Here is a 9479-nt window from a genome sequence, read left to right on the forward strand (position 1 = left end):
ATTCTTATCGTGTGTACGGGGCATTACACATCACAGTATATTCTCTCCACCCCCGGATTAAACAAACATTTAACCCTACAGTATGGGGGACTGGGGTTGTAGGGTAGTCCAAGGGTAACTTTTTAAACTAATCTAGAATTCAGCTTTAATTCCATTTAAATGTATGGCGGTAATTAGAAAATTGAGCAAAAGCAGGTCTGAGCCTAACACCTCTACCAAAATAACTGAGTAACCCTTTTATACCATTTGATAACAGTCTGTGAAATATCTCAAAGGCGTGAAAATAATTCCCCCACGTTTGTTCCTCTCTGTCTATAAAGACACGGAATAGGAAAAAACAGATGCGAGCGGAAGCTGTCTCAGTCGCAAACTAGGTCACAATATCAACTAACAGTAAATATACTTTGTAAGTTCTATTTCTTAAAGATACAAAAAAATCTCAAGCCTAAAAAAAAAGTCCACATTGTTCAAAAATGGCTGTCATGTCTATCTAAATAGATCAACAGATATTTTCTGTATTTGCTGAAAGTGTTCTTAGCTTAAAAAAAGGGGGGGGGGACAAAGTCACCCACTATATCTAAGGGCTGTAAGCTATAATATACAATACTTCATTGTTGTGCTTGGTTTTAGTTACGCTTCAATGCTACAGCATACAAACACATATAAGGAAAATATTCAATTCCAATCTTGCGCAACAGTTTGCAGAACACCCTTTTCTGTATCACCATGACTGTGCAGAAATCAATCCCCATGTAACCCTACCCCTGTAAGATCCTCTAGCATATTTGAGTCCTCTGTTCATCACTGGACCCTAGACAGAGCTTCACCCCTGCTGACACCACCAGAATACCTTGGCCAGGGAGTCGCCCGGCTGTCACACATGGAAAATATGCACACGCTGTTATACCCACTTGCCGACAGCAATATGTACACATGTTGTGGCTTGCAAGTGGTTTACTGGGGGTTATGGCTAAAGCTATTAGACATAACCCTGGTACTTTTTTTTTTTTCAGCCGGCGATTCTCTTTTTAATGAAAGAGGCCTGAGTGGCCAATTAGCCACTGGATCGCTTTCAGAAGCAGCAGGAGGGGTCGTCCCCTCCCTCCCGCTGCTCGCTGGTGTTTGTCAGACTTACTTAGCCAGATTCACGTACGGCGGCTTAAAGTTATGCGGGCGTAGCGTACGTAATTTACGTTACACCGCCGCTAGTTATAGAGGCAAGTGCTGTATTCACAAAGCACTTGCGTCCTAAGTTACGGCGGCGTAGCGTAAATGTGCCGGCGTAAGCGCGCCTAATTCAAATTGTGAAGAGGTGGACGTGTTTTATGTAAATAAAGCATGACCCCACATAAATGATGTTTTGAACGAACGGCGCATGCGCCGTCTGTGGACGTATCCCAGTGCTCATGCTCCAAATTACACCGCAAAGACTCATTGGTTTCGACGTGAATGTAAATTACGCCCAGCCCCATTCACGGACGACTTACGCAAACGACGTAAAAATTGAAAAATTTGACGCGGTTCTGATACTTAACATTGGCTGCGCCATCTTTTTGGTGGTTTATCTTTACGCCTGAAAAAGCCTTACGTAAACGGCGTATCTTTACTGCGATGGCCATGCGTACGTTCGTGAATAGGCGTATCTCGCTGATTTACATATTCTAGGCGTAAATCAGCGTACACTCCCCTAGCGGCCAGCGTAAATAGACAGCTAAGATACGACGGCGTAGGAAGACTTAAGCCGCTCGTATCTTAGCAACATTTAAGCGTATCTCAGTTTGAGAATACACTTAAATATATGACGGCGCAGATTCGGAGTTACGACGGCGTATCTACTGATACGCCGTCGTATCTCTACCTGAATCTGGCTAACTGTTTTTACAGGCGGGCCCAGGAAATGACCCAATGGTTTGCACGCTGGCCATAGAGTTAAACAGAGACCTTTTGAGATCATTTCTGATCACCTCTATGATCTAGGAGGACTTGAGTGACTTCCGATCTAGAACAGAATTAAACATTTTATTTTTTTTAAAGCAAGATCACATTTTTTTTTTTTTATCTTTTGTTTTCAATGGTAGAGCAAGACCCCATATCTTTCCATAAAGAGGACCTGTCATCCCTTATTTATATTACAAGGGATGTTTGCATTCTTTGTAATAGGAATAAAAGTGATAAAAAAATTAAAAAATAAAGGGACAGCGTAAAAAAAAAAAACAAATATAAATACGTGAAATAGAAATTGCAGTGGCATTGGAGGCATAGGTATGATAGACTGGATTGAAGGGGTGGAATTGGAGGCATAAGTATGATTCTGACTGTAAGGAATGTGAAATAATGGAATATTATATGTCTGACATTATCTACTCCATTTTAGATCTAGGATTCCATTTTATATAACATAGGTCTCTGTAGAGACATTTCAATATGTATTTTTTGTTTTTGCTTTTATTCTAACATTTAAGTTTTGCGGTTTTCATAAATAGAATATGTGCTAGATGGCTAGTTCCGGAGCAGGCATTCTGTATGCAAGTAACGTGTTCTTCTGTCTTTAAAGTTTAACAATTGTTCCTTAAAATCCTCTGAAATCTGTAAGACTGAAACTTGTGAACTTATTCCCCTTTTTCTAAACATGTCAGGAGGAGGAGATTTCTGTAACTCTCTGTATGTGTGTATAAAAGCTCTGTCGAAAAATATAGCAATTTGCAATCTCTAATACAGCATATATCGTGTCTGTGTTATAAATTGACCGACCGGTGTGGGGGTTAAAATATCCAACTGTCCAAGGTCCAGCCTAGGCAACAGAACCAGAACCGAACCTAACAGAACTGGTACCAGAAGTGGGGTACTGATTGACCAGGTAAGGCCACACTTATTCTCGAATTTTACATTTGGGTGTTTTTGTGTTCTTTGCCTGGCTCAGTAGAACCTCGGATAATTTTAATTTTTAGTTTTAAAATTCTGTTGTGCGTATTGCAGAGGTTGCGGTTATAAAGGATAGGGAGAGTCCGACGGAGTGTCTGACTATAAAATAATGAGTCCGACGGGGTGTCTGACTATAATCTATTGAAAGAATATTTCAGGGTAGCAGCAGATTGCTCCCTGAAGAAGGACGGACAGAGTGGAGCCCCAAGTACAAAAGAGCTCATTTCTTGTTTTGTATTGTCTGAAATTGATGTGATTTAATCTGTTACAACCTTTTGATTGATATAGAACACAATGTATTGTATAATATAAGACTGATGGTTGTTGTTTTTGTGACAAGTGATTGCATGTCATACTCTGTGCCAAAGACCTCCTGTAGTGAGTGCAAAACAGGTTTAACTTTCTTGGCAGACGGGTCAAAGTTATCCCTAATCTCTGTATGGCCGGGAGGACATAGAAGTCCAACCCAACTAGGCAACAGGAGATTTTACCCGTTTAATCCCCAAAAAAAAAAAAAACAGTCCCCTGCACTAGAGTGCACCGAGTAAATATATATACAATCAGATACCGTTCACCCCACAGGAAGGTCTTAGAGGAGGCCTGTCCCCGGACGAAGTGAAGGAGATTGTGCAAAGGACAGGACAAACTTTAGTTGTCTGTCCCTTTTCTTTACCAGTGTCCCAAATATTTTAAGGAGGACTTGAAATACAGAGTACCGACATGGGTAATAAATTTGGGAAGGAGTGTTCAGAAGGTGAGCTGAAGCAACCCTCCCCTATAGAGTTTGTTAAGAATGAAATACCAATTGTATATTGTGATCCTTTTTGGGATTTGATAATGAAACGAAGCCATCAATTGCATATGTCAGGATACAGTCCAGTGGGTCCTGTGAATAGGGTATGAGGTAGAGAAGATGTGTGGAATAGGAAAGAACATATATCCACCAGGAGATTGGGATACGGAGTATATGAAAAAAAAAAAATGTTGTAAGAAGTGGAGGCCTTTGGTGGAAAAATATGAAAAGAAATATGCGGAGTTGGACCAAGGTACTGCCCTTCCTAGGGAGGTTCCTCCACCTTATACCAGGCGCCCACCCCCAGTTCCAACCGCGCCAACTCCACCATCCTATGTTTTTGTTAAAGAGGAAGCTCCTCGCAGAAAATTATACCCCGTTCTTTCAAATCCTCAAGTTGCAATCATGGCCTATGGCTCTGCAACTGACCAGCAAAAACGGCAATGGGAAGGTAGAGCCAAAGAGGAGGCAGGTAAGAGGGCATTTGAAGAAGACAGGAAAATAAGAGAAGCCCAGACAATAGCGGATACACTAAGAGAGCTTGGGGAGTTGCAAAGGGACTTAGAGGAGATAGAAGAATCGAGACGCATCCAAGAACAGCATAGAGAAATAAGATTAAAACGTGAACAAATGAGTGAGCATAAACAAACTCTTGATGAGCAAGCCCGGGAAATGAGTAATCTTAGGAAAAAACTTAGAAGGGATGAGGAGGAAATATTAGCACTTTAGATTTCAAATGTTCGAGTCCCATAGACTTTAACAGGTCTTTTTGAGGCAAAAGGAGGATTGTTCCCAGCTTTAACGGGAGAGCCCATGCTGGAGGAAACACCCCTGTTGGCGGCACAAATGCCCTACCAACAACAGAATCAGTATCCTAGTGATAATCAGTATCCTCCACGCTCTGTGCCATACCCTCGCCAGGGCCCACAAAATGATCAAGCATGTTTCCATTGTGGTGGCTTTGGCCACTGGAGGGCTAACTGCCCACAAGGGAGACAAAGTCATTGAGGTAAAAAGGGAAACAGGGGAGCTTATAGAGGTCAAAACCCTAACTGGAATGACAATAGACAGATAGCCCAGTACCCACAGTGGAACCAACAGGCACAATCTCAGTCCCGTCCTTAGTTCTTTGCTCTTGTTCTGGCATTTGGCAGGCTTTACCTACTTGAAACCTTGTTGTAGAGGGGGAAGACACCTCCGTTCCGGTTGACACAGGGAATTAATGGGATACCAACATCACACGACATAACATCAGATTTAGAAATCTGTAACCAAGATGGCAAGTTCCTATGTAAATGCAGTTTTGCTCTGTTACTTACTTGCCCAGTCTCTCTAGCTGGTAGAGACTTACTGTCCAAATTACGGATCAAAATAATTTTTGAGCCCAATGGCACCGTGTCAGTTAAATCACCAGACTGTGATGTGTCAGTGCAGAAACGGGTGGACATCAGATCTTTCTTTGTGGCTCTACCCCCACCAGTAGGTCAGCATAAAATATGGGCAGAGTCCAAAGATTCTGTGGGTTTCCTAAATTGCACACCCTACCGGCCGACAATCAGACAGGGATGTCTCCCCATTTTTCAGAAACAATATCCCCTGTCTGAGGAGAAGTTGAATGGTATAGACCCACAGATAGAATTATTTTTACAAAAGGGCATACTGACTCCAGTCATCAGTCCTTGGAACACACCCATTAACCCCGTAAGAAAGGCAAACGGAACATGGCGCTTGGTACAAGATTTAAGACCCTTGAACAAATGCATTACACCTCTACCTCCCCTCATTGCAGATGTTGGCACCATCTTTGCTCCTCTGACACCAGAACATAAATGGTATACGGTGATAGACCTTGCCAATGTATTTTTTAGTGTGCCCGTTGATGCTGCTAGTCAGCCCCTCTTTAGTTTTTCATGGAAACGCGACCGACTGACATGGACCAGGTTACTGCAGGGTTTTGTGGATAGTCCGGCCGCCTTCAGCATGGTGTTAAATCAATCCCTGACTGACTGGGTTCCTGAACATGGTTCAGTTCTGATCCAATACGTGGACGATCTTCTAATAGGAAATGGGACGGAAACTGGCTGTAGTAATGACTCTGTGCATCTGTTAGACCACCTCGCTGACAAGGGTCACTTAGCATCTTTCAAGAAGGTGCAGTGGTGCTCGTCTCGGGTGGAATACTTGGGAGCGGTCATCTCGGAAGGTGCCAGGCTGGTATCCCCTGCCAGAGTAGAGGCCATATCGGCACTGAGCAGACCGAGCGACAAGCGCTCACTGCTGTCTTTCCTAGGCTCAATAGTGTACTGTAGGCAATGGATTCCAGACTGTTCATTTCATGACTCAGTCCTTAGGAAGGCTACACTCGCCACAGCCCCCAAACAAATTAACTGGACCCATGAGATGGTCACTGCCTATGACACACTGGTGCGTTCACTTTGTAATGCACCCGCTTTGGGGCTGATACAACATGGTAGGCCTTTTTCACTGTATTGTCTCGTTGTGGGGAATACCATGGCTGCTGTTCTGACTCAGGAGCATGGTGGTAAGCAAAGGCCTGTAACGTATATTTAAAAAAAAAAAACTGCCTGTTCAGGTTCAGGGTATGCCCGCTTGTCTTCAAGCACTGGCCGCCTGTGCCTTAGCAGTACAGGCGGCAGAGAAACTTGTTCTGGCATCACCCATGACCCTTTTCACAACTCACAGTGTCACACAACTGATGCAAAACATGAACACGCAACATATGACAGCTCAAAGGTTAAGTGGGTACGAGATAATTCTCTTAAACACACAAAATTTAGAGATGAAAACTTGTCCATCCACTACTCCTATAGTACGGTTTCTGCACTCCCTCATTAAAACTAATGCCTGAATCAGAGCCAGTGCCCGAGCATAATTGCGAAGACCTAATTTCCCAAACAACCTCCCCAAGAGCTGATTTAAAGGAGAAACCCCTAGAAGGGGGCATTGACATATATGTGGACGGTAGCTGTACACGTCCCGATGATAAAACCTACCGTACTGGTTATGCAGTTGTCCAACTTCCTGACATTATTCATGAATCAAAACCCTTAGTCGCAAAATCTGCGCAAGAGGCTGAACTTACTGCTTTAATACGTGCCTGTCAGCTGTTTGCAAACCCTTATTGAAACATTACTAGATGCCATACACCTGCCTAAAGCAATTGCAGTGATTAAAGTGAAAGCTCATACTACGAGTAGGACCACGGAAGCACTTGGCAATGCACTTGCTGACAAAGTAACCAAACAAGCAGCGGATACTATCCCTGCAAATGATTTGCCCCCTCCATTAGGACCTCTTACAGACTTACAAATAGACTTTACACATATGCCAAAACAGAAAGGAAATGTAAAATATCTTTTGGTAATTGTGGAACGAATGAATAGAAACATTATCTTCCAGGTGTACTTTACCAGATAAAGGTCACTCCTAATTCTAGAGGGTATTCCCCTTTTGAGATACTCATGGGACATCCTCCAGCTGAGAATAGTGTAGGAAAGGATAATGATTTGTTTTCTCAACAGGAGACTTGGATGAAACATCTGGTAAGTACTATCCAACATACCCAAGAAGGAGTTGCTGTCACCCTTTCTCCTCTTTCTACAGATCCAACTCACCCCTTTATACCTGAGATGAGGTATTGGTTAAGCAATTGGCCGTGAGGAGAAAGACAGGCCCCATTTACCAAGGTCCATATACGGTGGAAAAGGTCCCTTGAAGATAAAGACCCCAGAAGCCCCGATGGCTCCCCCCTTGGAGCGAGGGCTCAAGAACAAGGAGGACACAAAGCTAGAAGCCCCGATGGCTCCCCTCTTGGAGCGAGGGCTCAAGAACAAGGAGGACGCAAAGCTAGAGACCCTGATGGCTCCCTCCATAGAGCAAGGGTCCGGGAAAACCAGCACTTAACTGCCAATCAGGTGTATAATAGAACGATACAAGGAGGGAAATATTGTGGACTATTGCTTATACTGTTTGTGGTGACCGCTTTTGTGGTTTGCTACTTCACCCCAGGTTGATACATAAGATAGGAAAAGGCCAAGACCCAAAATTAGTCATAGTAAGGAAAAGATTCATACCATTTAGATGGCGAACCAAATTTGGTATAGTGAGTGATCCCAGGAAAGTAAACATTCTTTGGGATCAGAGGAGGGATGTAAGGAATGTGAAATAATGGAATATTATATGTCTGACATTATCTACTCCATTTTAGATCTAGGATTCCATTTTATATAACATAGGTCTCTGTAGAGACATTTCAATATGTATTTTTTGTTTTTGCTTTTATTCTAACATTTAAGTTTTGCGGTTTTCATAAATAGAATATGTGCTAGATGGCTAGTTCCGGAGCAGGCATTCTGTATGCAAGTAACGTGTTCTTCTGTCTTTAAAGTTTAACAATTGTTCCTTTAAATCCTCTGAAATCTGTAAGACTGAAACTTGTGAACTTGTTCCCCTTTTTCTAAACATGTCAGGAGGAGGAGATTTCTGTAACTCTCTGTATGTGTGTATAAAAGCTCTGTCGAAAAATATAGCAATTTGCAATCTCTAATACAGCATATATCGTGTCTGTGTTATAAATTGACCGACCGGTGTGGGGGTTAAAATATCCAACTGTCCAAGGTCCAGCCTAGGCAACAGAACCAGAACCGAACCTAACACTGACCTATGGCTACAACTCTATTTTCCCCCAATCTATTATACCTATGCCTCCAATTACCCCCCTCCCCAATCCAGTACATCTATGCTCTCAACGCCCCCCCTTCCCTCCCAGCACACTTCTTCAATCCCCCATTTAATGCTTCCAATCCCCTCAAACACTTCTTCCAATCACAGCATACTGGCATACAGTGCCTTGAAAAAGTATTCATACCACTTGACATTTTCCACATTTTGTCACGTTACAGCCAAAAACATAAATTTTATTGGGATTTTTTTGATAGACCAACACAAAGTGGCACATAATTGTGAAGTGGAAGGAAAATACATGGTTTTCAATTTGTTTTACAAATAAATATATGAAAAGTGTGGGGTGCATTTGTATTCAGCCCCCCTTTACTCTGATACCCCTAACTAAAATCTAGTGGAACCAATTGCCTTCAGAAGTCACCTAATCAGTAAATAGAGCCCACCTGTGTGTAATTTACTCTCAGTATAAATACAGCTGTTCTGTGAAGCCCAGAGAGGTTTGTTAGAGAACCTTAGTGGATAAACGGCATCATGAAGGCCAAAAACACCAGGCAGGTCAGGTATGAAGTTGTGGAGACATTTAAAGCAAGGTTAGGTTATAAAAAAATATTCCAAGCTTTGAACATCTCACAGAGCACTGTTCAATTTATCATCTGAAAATGGAAAGTATATGGCACAACTGCAAACCTACCAAGACATGGCCGTCCACCTAAACTGACAGGCCAGGCACGGAGAGCATTATTCAGAGAAGCAGCCAAGATGCCAATGGTAACCGGAGGAGCTGCAGAGATCCACAGCTCAGGTGGGAGAATCTGTCCACAGGACAACTATTAGTCGTGCACTTCACAAATCTGGTCTTTATGGAAGAGTGGCAAATAGAAAACCATTGTTGAAAGAAAGCCATAAGAAGTCCTGTTTGCAGTTTGTTAGAAGCCAAGTGGGGGACACAGCAAACATGTGGAAGAAGGTGCTCTGGTCAGATGAGACCAAAATTGAACTTTTTGGCCTAAAATCAAAAAGCTATGGGGTAGATTCACGTACGGGCGCCTAAAATTAGGAC

The 9479-nt window shown here is 42.7% G+C and overlaps 1 long non-coding RNA gene across 1 annotated transcript; it reads left to right on the plus strand.

Annotated features, from left to right (window-relative positions):
* The first annotated feature begins 2631 nt into the window (after window positions 1–2631).
* Window positions 2632–7500, plus strand: LOC120946859. Its single transcript, XR_005750795.1, has 2 exons — window positions 2632–2857; window positions 7340–7500. It is a non-coding gene; the product is annotated as an uncharacterized LOC120946859 (long non-coding RNA).
* The last annotated feature ends 1979 nt before the right edge of the window (window positions 7501–9479 follow it).

Source organism: Rana temporaria, chromosome 8 (assembly GCF_905171775.1).
Source record: "Rana temporaria chromosome 8, aRanTem1.1, whole genome shotgun sequence".
NCBI lineage: Eukaryota > Metazoa > Chordata > Amphibia > Anura > Ranidae > Rana > Rana temporaria.